The sequence below is a fragment of the Urocampus carinirostris genome, chromosome 3 (genome assembly GCF_059441175.1).
Source record: "Urocampus carinirostris isolate Australia breed hairy pipefish chromosome 3, RoL_Ucar_1.0, whole genome shotgun sequence".
NCBI lineage: Eukaryota > Metazoa > Chordata > Actinopteri > Syngnathiformes > Syngnathidae > Urocampus > Urocampus carinirostris.
Window position 1 is genome coordinate 25,985,210 of NC_142351.1, and position 16,789 is coordinate 26,001,998.

At 39.4% G+C, this 16,789-nt stretch overlaps 1 protein-coding gene across 1 annotated transcript in view; it reads right to left on the reverse strand.

Annotated features, from left to right (window-relative positions):
* Positions 1–16,789, reverse strand: part of rarga (retinoic acid receptor gamma a) — an 84,046-nt gene that overhangs the window by 49,093 nt on the left and 18,164 nt on the right. The gene's annotated exons all lie outside the window — the stretch shown is intronic.

A 16,789-nucleotide genomic window follows, 5' to 3' on the forward strand; every position in this document is an offset into this window, starting at 1 on the left:
CACATATATTTTTGATACAAAAGACAGAATTTTGGGAGCATGCAATCAAGAATACAGTAAGAGCTTCTATATGTACAGGTACATATTAATGCAGTGCTTCTTAATCATTTTCTGTCACGCCCCCCTCAGAAGAAGAAATCCTCCCGCAACCCCCAACCCACTACATCCCAATCCCCCCAAGAAGTCGGTCTCCTCGTCCGGATTAAAGATTTTTCCTTGGGGCCACTTCAGGGTTTGCCTAACTTTGTATCTACACTTCTTACTCAATGCTTATATTCTGTGCTATATGCATGGTGTTGAGGTTAAATGTTAACAAAACACAGGCAATGAGAGCACCACCGCTCCCTTGTGTAGTGGAGGTACAATTGCACTTGATTCTTTGGAAAGTTAAAAAAAAAAAAAGTTTCCCGAGGTCAGACACATCACCGCCCCCCTTGACAGCGCCTCTCACCCCCACGGGGAAGCCCGCACCACTAATTGAGAAACACTCAATGAATGCAATATGTGCCGCTAGTCTAAAACATTGTATGCAATGGTTATCAAAATAAAGTTTTGCATTGAGAGCGCCAGCACAATACCACTAGGCCATCAGTGGTACGAATGACATACAAAATGGCATTAGAGCTCATGCCTTTATCACCATTTTTACTCAAGGTGCCACAACACTGTCTTTTATAGTGTATTCTCATAGGATAAACAGTCTCTCCACTTCTTCACCTGTACGTCAATAACCTTGCGGTTTAATATGTACGGATATGTAGAAGAGGCTTGTATAGTATTTTGTTGAAAAACTTAACACTTTCTCTATTCTCCAATTATTGGTGAAGACGCGGAGAAACTCTTTAACCTATCACTATACAAATGTGAGTGACAATGAGATAAGGTCTAATGCCTTGTCATGTGTCATTTTACCTTGAGTGGTATAGTACCAGCACTACTCATTGTTCAATTCTCCCTTTATTTCCCCATCTTGTCTGCTGTATTCTACTGTATATTCGGAGTACCGGGTGACAAGGCACACTTTTGAATTTCTGGCTAAATTGGGATTTTTTGGTGCACCTTATTGTCTGGAAAATACAGTAGATTCACTTCCGAAATCCTGAACCATGTTTGCTCTGGGACACCGAAAAGTTCGACTGCAGTTCTAATGCAAAAAAAGGATGTCCGAACGTTCTCTGAACAAGTACGAAAAAAGGATGATGGAGAGGAACAGAAAGCCGGGGGGGAGAGTGGTGTGAGAAGAACAGTGAGATAAAAGAAATCCAGAAAAACTGGGACCATTTGACGGTGGGGGAGATACAGTAAGAGAGACACTTGAAAAAAGTTGGAACAGAAAAGCATGGGGGTAAACGCCAGCGAAAAGAGAGAGTACTCTTGTTCCTTCAGTATTGAAGTGCTTCCAGACGTATGCACTGATTCCAGGCTATGCCATATGATTTAAATCACTAGAACTCTGCTATAAAGAGCTCCTCTGTTCCTGCTGCCAGTCTAGGACAGTAACCTGCCCCCCCCTCTCTCTCTCTCTCTATAGCTCTCTCTCTCTCTATCTCTCTCTCACTCTCTCTCTCTCTCTCTCTCTGTCACTCCCCCAAGAGCAGAGGCCCAGACATGGGGTTTGTGGGGTGGCGGCAGTATGGGGGAGGTAAAATGAGATCCACTGATTTCTAACTACTGCTGTCTCTTCCAACGTGCTTGATTTGAGGTAAGGCCCTCACCCCGATAATTAACTTGCTCAAATCCTCTGGTTAATGAGACACTGAGACACAACACTCTAGGCACTGCCGACGTAGACCTGCACTCCTATAGATTTGGTTGAACAGGAAGGTAAAAATCCAGAGGAAAGCCGGCCCGCTCTCGCTATGTGTTTTTGTAGAACGATCCCCAAGTGTAACTTTTGTATTGGGTGGTGTGACGGGATTGTTTTTACAAAGGTAAAATACCTTAGCCAAATAAATTAGTACTAATGGGGATTGTAAATTTCAAGAAAATGACATTGACAGAAATTCTGGTTCGGGGGAATTGCAAAAAAAACATTGCACCATTCCCAGGATATTTTGCTCAAATTGTTTATTCTGTACGAGGTTGTTAATTTGTTTTCCTTGTTGAATATGTAAAACAGAAAAAAATCTAAATATAGTAAAATGAGACAAATACATTGTTTAATATGGCAGATTGAAAGACTATTTTTCTTATTTTTTTTACATGAAACACGTAAAATAAGCAAAACAATCTGCAAATTGGGCAAAAAAAAGATATGATGCTAATATAAGAGACATTTGCTTATTTGAAAAGGATAGTGTGTATTATTCAGTGTTAAAAAATCATTAAAAATGAAGAAAGGTAATAAGCAAAAGTACATAAAGTAATATTTTCAAATACTCGAAAGACATTACATTTAATCTTTTTTTTTTACACAACATGGGCTTCACTTAGAGGGAACTGACATAATTGTTCGCCATCTTGCTGCTAATGGTACCCAAGGAAACCAAACATCTCACAAAATTTCAATTTGAGTCTCTTTATTTTGTATTCTTCCCTGAGCCTTTTAGCACTCGTTTTGGCGTTTTAACACTACACAGCGACGTCAAGTGGTCAAATAAGACAGTCCTTGAGGATAATTTTTGTATCTTTTCTAATATTTTTAGTTTCTATTGTTATACAAATTAAATTTATTTGATATTACTGATCATTTTGGATTTTTCATTTAAGAAAATATATGTCTTATCAAAAGAAATATCCTCAAAAGAGCAAAATTATCTCACAACAGGACAATATCTTACTATATTTCACACATTTTTGCAAATAAAAACAGATCGTGGTGAAAAATTAACAGGTTTGCAACATAGTTCGTGCAATCTTTTTGACTTACAGTAATTTTTTAAATAAAATTAAAACAGATATTTATCAAAAGATGCAAATCAAGCAACATTATTTAATTCAAATATTTATATTAGTTACTCCATTAAAGGGACAGTGTGTATCATTTAGCGCCTCCTGGTGGTAAACAAACTTTATTCATAAAAAAGCAATATTCCTTTAAATAATAACCAAAAATACATGAACTATCATATGGACATGTATCTTTTTTTAAATACTTGTAGATCAAGAAACAGTGATTTCACATGTGGACTCGTGGTTCTCTTTTATTCTACAATGAAAATGGTGAAAGTAAGAAAAGGACTGTTTCAAATACATTCCAACCCTAACCCCCCAAAAAATAAAAAAAAAAGAGTTAATTTGAGTACATCTAAAAGTTTAAATACTTACTCGCGCAACAAAAGTAACTCCAATAATAGTTTCAGCCAGAAGATGGCGTCAACAAGTACAAGAGTTTGGAGTTAGGAATACCACCTTTACAGCGAAAAAGACAAATGGGTCAACATTAAAACTCAATATCTTGAGAGTTAGGAATACCACCTGACTTCAAAATATTGTACTAACTGGCTAAAATCATCATTGCAGCCTCTGTCAAGCTGCTAATGTGGCGCGTGCTCATACATGTCTATCTTAGATGCTCTCAAATAAACTCTTCTTTTTTCATCTTTTTGGGGTTTGGGTTGGTATTTGGACTGTATTTGAAACAGTCCTTGACTTACTTTCACCATTTCTATCTTTGAATAAAAGAAAACAGACAATACATGCATAGAATTACTCTTTTTCTCCCCATCCTCTCAGCCTCCTGTCCTCCGGTGTAACGCGCTGTGTGGCCGGATAAAAACATATAGGCACAGTGCAATTTTTTTATAAAAGGCTCTTCGAACTCAGTTGGGCATCGTTAACAAATACTTAAAGGTGGATGTGTAGTTTGAGGTGTCCTTAAAATGTTTACAATTAAATATTTTCTCTATTGAAGCCCCAGTGTGTAATATTTGACCACTAAATGTCACTGTTGTCTAATGCTACAATGCTTGGCTGTGTGGCAGTGATTTTTGTCCGCAAGGCGACAAACATGGCGCCGACTACTATGGATTCCACTATGCAAAAAAAGACAAATTTCTCGACCATGGCATGTATTTTTAAGGGACAGTGTGTAATATTTAGTGACTCGTGGTACAAAAAAATCTTTCATTCAGTTAAGAAATTTGAATACTAGGCAAAAATACAAAGTGGAATCCATACTTTGTAGTCTGCCATGTTTTTCTGGCGTCTTTTTGCTTGCTGTGGCATTGATTTTCGTTCGCAGTGGACAACAGTGTTATCAAATGGTCTAATATTACACACCAGGGCTTTAAGGATAACACTGTATTATGATGTACATGTAAAGTGACATTAAAATGTTGTATTAATAAATGACCAAAAAAGCAAACAATAAAGTAAAATAAAACAAGAAAAACAACCCTTAAAAGTATCTGACGATGAGCCTTTTATGTATGTATTCAAATGTCTTTGCTAGCGTGGTGGCACACACAGTGGCAAAGTATGGGCACTTGAGGGCACTGTGGGGTGTTCGTTCCCTGATGAGAAAACCGGTTGAGAGCTTTCCGTAATGCTTATATGTATATACCGCAAAGTCTGAAATACATACACATGCGATCACGCACTTGGAAAAAAAACATGTGTTAAAACGCACACACACGCACATCTCTCACCCTTGCATCTTTTCCAGAGCTCTGGCTTCATCCTGGAGCTCTCTCTCTCAACAGAGCCAGTTAATTACACCCTACTGCTGCAGGCAGCTTCAAACCGCCACTAATTTAGAGTTCCATTACAGTAAACTGTTCCACATGTGCATCCAGGGCCTGGGCAGGCTCGGGTGACCACGTTTCAGGAAGGAACAGACATCCATAGGCACCAACCCCCATCCTGCCAACATAGCCATACTTCCATCTTTTTTTTCCACAAACCCTGCCCACAACCCACAACTCCATTCCAAACGCCCCCAACCCTGACCATCCTTTTTGCTTTGTGGATTTAAAGATAATCCCTAATTATTCGACATGAAAATGTGAGACTAGAGTACATATTTTTACATGAAGTCTTTATAAAGTAATCCCTCAGTTATTGCAGTTAATGGGGACCTGAACCCTCCGCGAAAAGTGAATATCTGCAAAGTAGCCCCCAAAGGTCAAATTTACCTTGAGACGATGTCATTGCCGACAGAGAGTAATCAAAACTATATAGCGTATCTACAATTATAAACACAGAACACAGCATTGCAGATGAATGAATGCTCTTTCTTGTCATTATACAAATTCACAACAAAATTGGAAGGCTTCTCCTTACAGTGTACGAATTAGACAGCGGCTGGCATCAGGTACCCTCGAATTGAGCCATGATGATTCAAATAAAACCGTCCCAAATATAGTGGTTTTCAATGAATTGTAACTCAAGGTCATGGATCTGGCGCTGGTGACATACAGGCTCGGCAGGGGAAGCTTATGAGTTGTTATGTAGCCTAGCCGCAGTAAGCCAGACTTGCAGCACTGAGATTGCCTTCTCTCTCAACACCAACTCAGTCGCTTCCTGAACCCAATAATAATGAACAGAGCACCCGCTAGCGATCAATATTTCTGTGCGGTTTTCCCTCGTTCCTCAGAGTCCGATTTAATTGATGAATTTATTTTGAATGTAATAATTCTGTAAAACATAGTTCTCGCCATGCTTCACAATTTGGTTTGATGGTCTCATTGATGGTCTCCCCTGCTGTTTGACTGACAGCATACGCCAGCCAATTACAGTCGCCCATCCAGCACACACACATTCAACCTGCCCCCGTGATAGCGTTTGCTGTCTGCGGTCTGCTGCAGAACAAAAGCACGAGACTTAGATATCAATGACAATAAAGACAATTCATTTCAATTCAAAATCCATGAAGCAGGAAACCACTGATAACTGAAGTGCAAAGTAGCGAGGGATTACTGGATATTTCATTGGTTTATTTTAAATATTTTACGAGAAAATATATTTTTACGATAGCCTGTCTTGTCTTTGACATCCTGAGCTAGGATGTCATCAGCGTAACACCAGGAGTCTTGCAAGTCAGTCGCCAAACAGTTTTACATTACGTGTTAATTAGTCAAAGAGGTTACAAGTGTTTCAAGTTTTGGTAGTTTTCTATAGAGAATTCTTAGGCGTTGTGTTGCAGGTAAATGCAGTAATGGTACGGCTCACGGTGTAAGTCTTTTTTGCTTGCCGAAAAACAAAATGGTTGGGATAAAGAATTTGTCAAGAACATTCGGGTGTGAAAAGGCCCATTAAAGGTGTCTTTGTTGTGCTCGGTGCATTTCGGGGAGGAATGAAAATACATTAAAAACTGAGGATTGCAGTTCAATAGGGAATAAAGAATACATCTAGACAAGGTTTATGGGACATTTGAAGTGCAACGTCTATATTTTACAACAATATATTTATTCACTCTGCCAATTTTTAGTATGACCCATTCCCACTGGTTGGTTTCCGACTGCCAAGTGAACAGAGCATCATAACGAAAATTTGCCAAATTGAGACATTGGTATATAGCTCGAAAACTTTCTCAGAAGAAGGGTGTTTAAACACAACCTGTGTTCAGGAAACGATCAAATCTTCTCTCCTTTTCGTTGCGAATGTCAAAATTGCCCTTGTCACTCACCTCAATCACTGTTTCAAGTTAGTATGGCTGCAATTCTAATTCCCTGGCGTTAAACCCGATTTTTCCTCTAGGAATATCTGTCATGGGCATTCTTTTGTCATATCAGCAAAAAAATAGGGGTCAGAGAAACTTTGTTCACTTCGGAGCTCACCACACATATTTTGTTCATGGGATTCGCCATTTTGAAATTGTTGTGTTACTTCAATGACAACGCAACGAACAAGCCAGATGGGTCGACTTTAAAACTCAATATCTTGAGTCCCCCTGTACATGAATTATTTAGCATAATTGTTTAAACTAATTTTGTTCGGGAATACCTTGAAGTCTCTTCCCATAATCATGATCCTAAAACAAATCCTTAACGCCATCTGCATCCTTCCCGGTGAGTCAGCGGGTCCAATCATTAGCAAAGAAATAAAAAGACGGCAGACATCTTTGCAGCGAGCTGAAATAGAGACAACGTTCAGTTTTGGGACGGGGAATGAAAAGTGCGCGTGACGTGTTTGGGTAAAATGTCTCTTCAAAGGGAGCAAAATCTGCCAGCGCTGAGAGGAGAGAGCAGCATAAAGGCTTTTGTATTCTCACTGGAGTAAACAAGAGTGTATTGATCCATCTATTCATCCAATATTCCAGCCAAGAATACAAAAGAGTCTTAAGCTACTGAAGCTACTCGGAGAATGCTAACTTAGCAAAACTACCCACAGAAAAGCCTACTAAAAATGAATAAAAGGAGAAGAGGGGCGTATGTTTCAAACCCAAAAAAAAACAGATTTACTCTCCTCCCTAAATACATTAATGAATTGATTTGAAAAAAATAGATGGCGCCAGTGCTTTTTTAAAGAGCTACATCACTCCAGACGCTTTTTAAAAACTCATTTGGGTTTTATTATGGGGTACTGTGGTCGTCTCGCTTAGCCACTTGGTCTATAAGAGGGGGAATTTGGAGTGACCTCATCCCGTTAGCCAGGGCCAAACGGCCCCCAACATGCACTCACACACACACACACACACACACACACACACACACACACACACACACACACACACACACACGCACACACTTCCCTTCTTCCCTTGAGCCCTAGGGGCACATGGGCGGGTGAGGACGATCAACAGGGCAGTGGACGATCAACAGGGCAGTGGGAGGGTAGAACTTCCCATCATCTACCGGGTTATGGCAAGACAGAGATGGGGAAATATAAAGAATTGCAAAATGAGCAATACTAAAATCAACACTGAATCACTTCTGCATTACAGTAGATGGTTCCTAATCATGTGATCTACATCCAGGCAACCCGAATATTGGTGACAACATTTGACTGGTATGTACTGTATATGTTTGCGTTGCAGTTTCCAGGCTACATTACGAAGATAAATGTTCACAAATTGTCATGTTTTGTAGTTTTGGTACTTTTATACGGTTTTTCTTTCTTTGGAATTATACTCTTCCATGTCTAAAGGATTGTTTTCACAAAGAGTACAAAGCATCTTATTTGACTGTTGAACAAAAGTTCAGTAAAAAAAATAGTTAAAAGGCTGTATAATTACAATATGTAAACACTGTTTTTGACTTGACTGAGAATGAGAGAACAGAACAAATATTCGGTAGCTAAGAGACCAAGCACTTTTAATATGATAGCTGGCATTTGGCAGGAAGAACAAATGTCTGGCTTGACAAGTTACTTTTATTTACCGGTTTACCAGTGGCTGACAACTGCAGTGTACACCTACCTGCTTCACTCTAGTCTGAAATATTGATGTGTTGTTTGTATTACAAGGACATTACAAGGACTGCACTGAATAGCCAATATTTTTAATTAATATTTGTTGTGTGTTTTTCAGAAATTTCGAGTTGCTTGAAGTTGACCATAAAATTACCCTACACAAATACAAATGGGAAAATTAAGTTAATCGGGCTGGGTTATTAAGGCCCAATCTTACCTAAACAAGCCAGGGAGGTGGCTGTTTTCAACAAATTGGCCTGAGGTAAAAATGGAAAAATAACTGAGGAAAACGGAGGATTCTACGGTTCTTGGACAGAATCATTTGCATTTATTGCCAATGCGGAAGGATTGACAGAATGTTTGCTCAGAATAGAGAAGTTCTCAAATAACAAAACGAGTACTATGGAAAGACATTTCCAAGGAAAGTATGCTACATTTACAGCCGAGTATCACTTGGTAAGTGAGAAAAAGTGTGATTGTGTAACTTCTGGATATATTAGAGGAGCGCAATAAAGATTTAAGAAGTGGATTTCATCTTAAGACTTTACTACCCCCGGAAGTTATGTTGCAAACCAGGAGATAATAAAGTGTGGAAAACCGTTTGTAAATGTAGACAATGTGAGTGAGTAATTCAGCAACACATTGTAACACTTATTTGCCGAGTTCAAGAACAGAACAGAAATGAGAAAATTAAACACATATTTTTCTCAGACAGTGAAGGAGTGGACTAAAAATTGAGGACAACATCACCGATCTGCAAACCCAGGACATTTAGCGCCAGAACGGGATGCTGCTGCGTTTTACTTTTGCAGTGACTTGTTTGAAATTGGCTCATAAAACTTAAATTGTATTAATTTGTTTTTACATGCTTTTAAAAAGTTGCCATTACATTTGTAAGAATGCATGCTGAGTTTTAATGCACTCTTTTTTTAGCCCAGCACCTTCCATCTAGATGTTGTTTTTGCGAATCGTCAAAATAAAAATGACATCAAAAATTTGATTTTTTTTTATTGCATTTACTTAATTTTATCAAAGCAAAAAAATGCATTGAAATTCATGCTGCAAGGAAAATAACCATTTAATCATGACGGCTCATTATGTATTTGTAACTAACTTGGTAATTTTGACAGCATGCTAATATAGCTAATATAGACAGATATGTACAAATTGTGTTGATCTTATTATAAGGCTAAAATAAAAATCTTACTTAAATACAAATTCTTATGTTTTTTTTGGGGGGGGGGTTACATTTTGGGTTGCCGATCCTTGCCTTACACCTTCCCCTTTCATTGGAAAAGCCAATTACATAATAGTGTAGACCCATCATAACACCAGACCACATCTATTGGACCCATCCAGAATGGCCTACTGTCTACATACAGGTAATTGCATGATTTTTACACCATGAAAAAATCTATAATATTGTACTGCTTAATGGTGTGACCAGGAGTAGAATTAAGGGATCTTCTTTTAGCAGTAAATTTAACCAGTTTTATTCAACGCAAGGGGATAGGACCAAAATCCCCGTTGTGTCACAATCACATGTATTCGGAACACCTGTGCTCCGGTTTTGGCGTCAACAGCCAGGACAGCTGATTGGCGCACCCTGTACATTTAAATCCCCAGCTTCCGGTAACACTTTGTCCGATTGTACTCATGCTACCTGTTGCCTTCAGCTCAGTAAGCCCGTACCTCTGACTCTTTGCCTGCTCCCTGTTCTCTTCTGATTGATCTCCGTTGCCGACCCGTTTCTGTAAATCTGCCCTGCCCGTCTGACTCCTGAACTCTTTTCCGAACACTACGATTACGCCTGTCCGCGACCATTCCCGCCAAGCCTTCACCCGCCTGTCAAGTTCCGTCAATCCGCCAACCAACTGATCGAAGAATCCCACCTTGTCATTTCCTTCCTTTCAATAAAACCAAGAAACAAACGCAAGTGATTCAGTCTTCCTTTCGTCCTGTCTGACACGTTACTCCGCGCACTGGTAACATGTATGTGGTTAGTCCATCAATACCTACCTATATTAAACTGCAACAGACTTAAATATTTGAATCGTTAACAAAGAAAGATTTTAGCATCAGTAGATTGAATTTCTACTCCAAAATGAAAGAACTGGTTAGTGTGGACTACATTTACTATGACTGCATAGTCATGTTTTTATCGAGTCATATACGAGACGTGCAATCACAAAGATCCACACCAGGAGTGTCAAAGTCAAATGGCCTTCCGTCCAGTTGACTTTGACAAAATTCGGAAACAATTCGAGGGATGGATTGATAGGATTTCAAAACTGAAAGAAGCTGCAAATGCTAGTTGCTAATGTTGTACTTGTCGCAGCTAGTGACACCTAAAGCAACGCTAGACAATACCAAAGCTAACAGCTATTCAAGGTCCAATATTTTAATTGAGAGGGTTGGTGCTGGAAGTTGTCTCAGCAACACTAGTTGCTAATGCTAATATGGCTAGTGGCAGTCGCTTTTCAAGTCAATGACTTCCCAAAGCGCTTTACAATGTGCTCCACATTTCCCAATAGCGGCTTTGCAGTCATTAAAGGCGCGAACCTGCTTATTGGGGGTATTAGGGGTTCAGTGTCTTACCCAAGGACAGTTCGACATGTAACACGGACGAGCCGGGATTCGAACTGGGATCCCTTGATCCCAAGACGAGCGCTCTACCTCCTGAGCTACTGCCGCCACTAGATAGATAGATAGATAGATAGATACTTTATTCATCCCCGAAGGGAAATTCACATTTCCAGCAGCATCCCTGAGCTGAGAACAGTACAATAATAAGCCAAAAGAATACAATATACAAATACCCAGTGTGACGTGCAAATGCCCACCGTAGCGTGTTATATAGAGTAACTAAATAGTGCTACACAGAATACATATTGCAGTAAGATTCGGTAATATCCAATGTAGGTGGTGTGGTTTAATGTGGGCCTTAACTCTGCCGGGTGGAGTTAAAGAGCCTCATGGCATGAGGAAGAAAAGATCTCTTCAGTCTGTCCGTAGTACAAGACAGTGACAGCAGTCTGTCGCTGAAACTGCTCTTCTGTCTGGAGATAATGCTGTGTAGTGGATGCGATGGATTGTCCATGATTGACCTCAGCTTTTTCAGTGCTCGTCTCTCAGCTACTGTTGTTAGGCTGTCCAGCTCTTTGCCTACAACAGAGCTCGCTTTCCTAGCCAGTTTATTGAGACGAGAGGCATCCTTCTTCTTGACGCTGCCTCCCCAACACGCTGCCGCATAGAAGAGGGCGCTTGCCACTACTGTCTCATAGAATATTTTCAGGAGCTTTTTGCAGATGTTGAAGGAGGCCAGCCTTCTGAGGAAGTAAAGTCGGCTTTGCCCTTTCCTACATAGAGCTTCTGTGTTGGCAGTCCAGTCCAGTTTGTTGTCCAGCTGCACACCCAGGTATTTGTAGGTCTGGACAAATTCTACACATTCTCCCTTGATGGTTACAGGAACCGGGTGAGTTCTGGTTCTCCTGAAACCTGAAACTAGTGTGCTAATTGTCGTACTCTCCCACGGGAAATTATCCAACTTGTGTGCCTGTGCGGTATATCGAAAGTTATCTTCAATTTGGATTCACTTTTACAGGAGTTGCAATGGCAAGAACTGGTGGTGGTCCATGAGATTTTTTTTTTTTTTTAATTTTGATGAAAGCCTTGGCACAAAAAGGTTGAAAAACACTGCCCTAGAGCAATTACACTACAGATTCTAAAGCTAACTGATTAAGGTTACTTATTGTTTATCTGCCAGTGCGCTTGATGACTTGACAGATAGTCTTTCCATATTTATAACTCTGTAAATGTCCACAATGTGTAATTTTTAGAGGGCTAATTTTCGCTCACAGATAAAAATGGGTATCACCATCTGCAGTGGAACATTCTACTTTAATACCTACAGCTTAATGAAAAAGTACCTTGCAGTCTGGAAGGAAATTTTTGACAAATTGCAAAAGGCCTTTGTTGTTGTTTTTTTAAACATGGACTTGCCCACGCATGCTCATTTTTTGAACGGACACCTAAGCTTGTCTTCCAAGCACAGTCATCTCGTTGTCAAAATGAGGGTGATTTATGGCCCATAACTTTGTCAAGGAAGTGAGTGGAAACACACAAGGTTATGTTTTAGGTTCTGGGTCACAGGTGAAGTCAAATTACCACACGGGTATAACAATTCCTCCCAGTGGGTGCAAAAAAATTGCTGAAAAGTGACGTGGCGGGAGCGTTTTGTGATCCGGCGACATGTTGTCTGCGGCGAGAGTACCCGAAGAAACACATTACTGCTCAATGCTGAGCTGACAGCTAGCAGTCTTTCGACAAGTGCGTGGCTAATGGCTCCAATTCAGACAATCAGTGATAGAAGACTTGGTGTGTCCAAACACACCTTGCATTCCATCACCCCAAACTTGTTTGACATCTGCTTGCTCTTGGCATGGCGCAAACACATATTTGCTTACGCGCAACAATGCAAAGTCACACTAGGGCGCAATGATTTGACGTGCAGAGAAAGGCTTGCTCCCCACGAGGGCAATCGAGATTGCCAAAATACAGTAGATATTTTCCAGCAATTGATTGAATTTAAAAATCATTGGTACTACTTTTTTTTCATATCCATACTATAGTACGAGAACTCACATTATTGTGGGAATATGATACCAAATGGTGACAATAGCAGTTTTTTTATTATACTGTAGAACCTCTTCATACGAGCTTGATTTGTTCTAAGATCGTATAAAATTATTAAAAAATGATACTGTAGGTCTGTTCCCAACCGGCCAAAAGGATTAAAGTTAACAACCCTAAATAGCTCCAAAACATATCTGAAACACAATGAAATACCAAACGAACATAAAGAAATACAGTCATACAGTAATAGGATAAGTGAGATGATATAAATAAAATAGGATCCTAATTTATGATCAGAGGTGTTTGCGAGGTGCGGGGGTGTGACAGAAATGAGATTGTTGATGATACGTAAGCACTTACTGTACACTTACGGTAACTCAGTTTTAATTCATCATTTTATTTATTTTATTCACTCGGTACACGTTCTCTTTCATAAGGTCTTTTGAAAAAAAACAAAAAGAAACTCATCCAAAGAGATTTGTCACAGTTTGCCCTTCAAAATGTCATGGAAATGCTCAAAGCCCTAATGTCTGATTTTTGACCACTAGAGGGCCAGTGATACAGGCCATGGCGGCAGGATGCCGGAAAAACATGGCACCGATCCAAGAAGGGATTCCATAGCGAAAAAGAAATATGCATTTCTTGACCTATGATTTTTTTTAATAAAGAAAATCAACATTGGTATAAAACATCATGTATTCGTGCCAGTATTCAAATCAATGTTTGTTTTCTTCACTGGGAAGTGTCATTAAGAATAGCTGCAGCGCGACCAGTGAGCGGTCCCGAGCAGGCTCTAGTGGTCGCTTCTGACTTGGATTTTCCATCGAATGTGGAGAAAGATTTTTCTTCCAAATAAACCTCAAAAATGGAATTCTTACATTTAGAGGTGCATGTATATAGAGGTATGACTGTATATTTCATACACAATTTCTAAGACTGCTTTCCCCGAAATTGCATAAAAGTGATGGATAGCCGCAAAATATATCATTTTGTTATTGACTGCTAAGATGAGTTCTGATACATAGAATTGATGCTAGGTATCACCGGAAACAAATCCCGGTATTTCTTCTCGCACATCTGTTATAAAAAGTATGGATGTTGATTCCTACTTTTTTCGATAATGGTAATGAGGTCTTAAGTAGTCATTCCTATACTCATACCCCCAAAGATACTGATATTTTTTTAAAAGTACTTCTATTTATCTACAGAATAGTTTTTCTTTGTTGCATGAAATTCACGGCAGTTTTGTAATCATTCTGATTTCAACTACCTGATTGTAGAACCGTCTCTGGAGGGCAGATGTTATAAACCATCAACACGTGTACCAATTTCTAAAATAAGGCTGGTGTCCCCTCTGATACCTGTATTGATACTTGCCTAAAATAGTGCTAGATCGATTGCACATTGCAGCACGGCGGCGCACTGGTTAGCGCGTGTGCGGCACAGTTCTGAGGTCGTGATATCAAACCCCCTGTGTGTAGTTTGCATGTTCTCCCTGTGCTTGCATGGGTTTCCTCCGGGCACTCTGGTTTCCTCCCACATTCTAAAAACATGCTTGTCAGGTTAATTGGCCGCTCCAAATTGTCCCAAGTTGTGAATGAGCGAATGACAATGAGATGTCTGTCCCTGTGCCCCCTGCGATTGGCTGGCAACCAGTTCAGGGTGTCCCCTGCCCACTGCCCGAAGATAGCTGGGATGGGCTCCAGCACCCCCGCGACCCTACTGAGGATAAGCGGTGCAGATAATGGATGGATGGATTGCACATTTTGCATTATTTCTTGGCATACAACAACCAAACTACAACTCGTTTTTATTCTAATAAATTTGCAACAAAATTTGATTGAATAAAAATTTTTTATCAATCATGATTCTATTTATCTGGAAAGTTGTCAAATCTTATTTGTAAATTGTAATTTTTTTTAAATCAGACTCAATACCTTTATACTTTTACTTTGAAAACAATGTTCATACTTTTGCAAATATTTTTCTAGAATCATTTGAATTTATGTATATTTGTGCATTTTCTCTGTTGTGAATTTTAAGGTGTCAGAGTTCATTTTCACACCATAAAAAAAATCTATAATATGGCACTGTGGAGTATATTAATTTTGCTGTACATTAGCTCGGAAGTTAAAGCTTCAAATGTTTGTCTTTAGAAGCAATTGTTCATATTTTTAAGAATAACCTTTTTCAGTTCTTTGATTTGACAAAAGAATTTAATGAACAGTTGATTCATGAATAAACTTTATCGACACTGTCTTTTGAATAGTGTCAGTAAGGTTAAGTTATACAGAGGAAAAAAGATTATGGAAAGAGTTTGAACTCCGTGACACATAAAACAATTTCTTAAAAGATGAAGTCATCTTCACAATTTTCCCTTTCCATGATGTGGTAGAGCACACTGGCAAACACTAAGCACACTCTCCTAATTTGGGTCCAGCAAAACAAGAACCCGCAAACACACCCACAACAGGAAAATAAGTATGATGGAATCCAATTTTTAAAGATAAGTAAAACCAGAGCGGCAAAAAATCCCTCAAGACAGAAAAAGAAAGAAAATCTCTTCACATTTTACAACTAGGTAGAGAGCATTAGATTATGTGTGAGGTGTTTGTTTTCCTGTCCTCAGAGAGAAAACAAGTCTTTCTCTGTATGAAGATGACTTGCATGTCTGATTGTAGCCCCAGGAACTAAAGCGGCAAAAACAGGCCCAAACAAAGAGATGCATAACACACAACAAAGCGCTAAACGAGATCTTAATAAACACTCTAGCTAACCGAGCTTGCAAATTGACACAGACACCTCTTAAGAAAAGCAAAACATAGGGAATGGCTGTCAAAGTGTTGCCATGTTAATTATAGTGCTGTGGCGGAAAGATAACGCCTATGCGTCCCCCTCCCACCAACAAAAATGAAACACCTGTCTAACCTCTCCATCGACAGGTATCAACAGTTCCCCTACATCAGTCATTGTTGTAGTTTGATTGATTGGCTAAGTTGCATGGATGAATACATGCATTTTTGGTAATTTTCATAAGGCGGCTGTTATAGCTATATATAACTGCAATTTCAACTTGACAAAGTAAAATTCCACCGACACGTATTCACGTGCTTTGTGTTACGTTTTGCTACAAGCATGCAGACCAATCGACACGTATTCATGTGTGTTTTTCTACCTTGTGCTTCAAGCACACAATTTGAATTTTGGCTTCTAAACTGATAATAACGATCATCATGTTACTCGTATGTTCCAAAAACCACCTGTCAAACCAGGGTCAGGAAAGGCAGCGTCGGCTTTTTCTGTGAAGAGCATTAATGAGTTTTCTTGGTAAAAAACTAACTTTGTCGTCTTCTATGCCAAATTAATCACTAATGCTAACAGCTAACATATCTGTTTAGTGTTTTGTATTATTATGAATGGGAATTTTGTGTTTTCTTCTACGACGAAAACCTGGCCAGCAATAATGCTGTAGCTGCTAATGCTAGTCGTTAATGCCTCTGGTGTGGCCATTTGCGTTATAGTCACTAGTCAGCTCCACCTCTTTTATAAATGACTTCATAATGTCAGTGTGTAGCGAGCGCTTTACGAATAGTGACATGTTATCCAAAAGAAATAACCCAAAAAAAATCTAATATCTCATTAATTGTAAACTAGTCAGTTTATAATTATTTTATAATTAAATTATGATGAATTAATTAAGAAATATATGTGCACGTGTATCTGAGTCCATAAAATTAGAGGGACCAAGAACAATTGTTTCATCTCATCTCATCAGCCGTACCGCTTATCCTCATTAGGGTCGCGGGGGGGCTGGAGCCCATCCCAGCCATCTCCGGGCAGTGGGCAGGGGACACCCTGAACT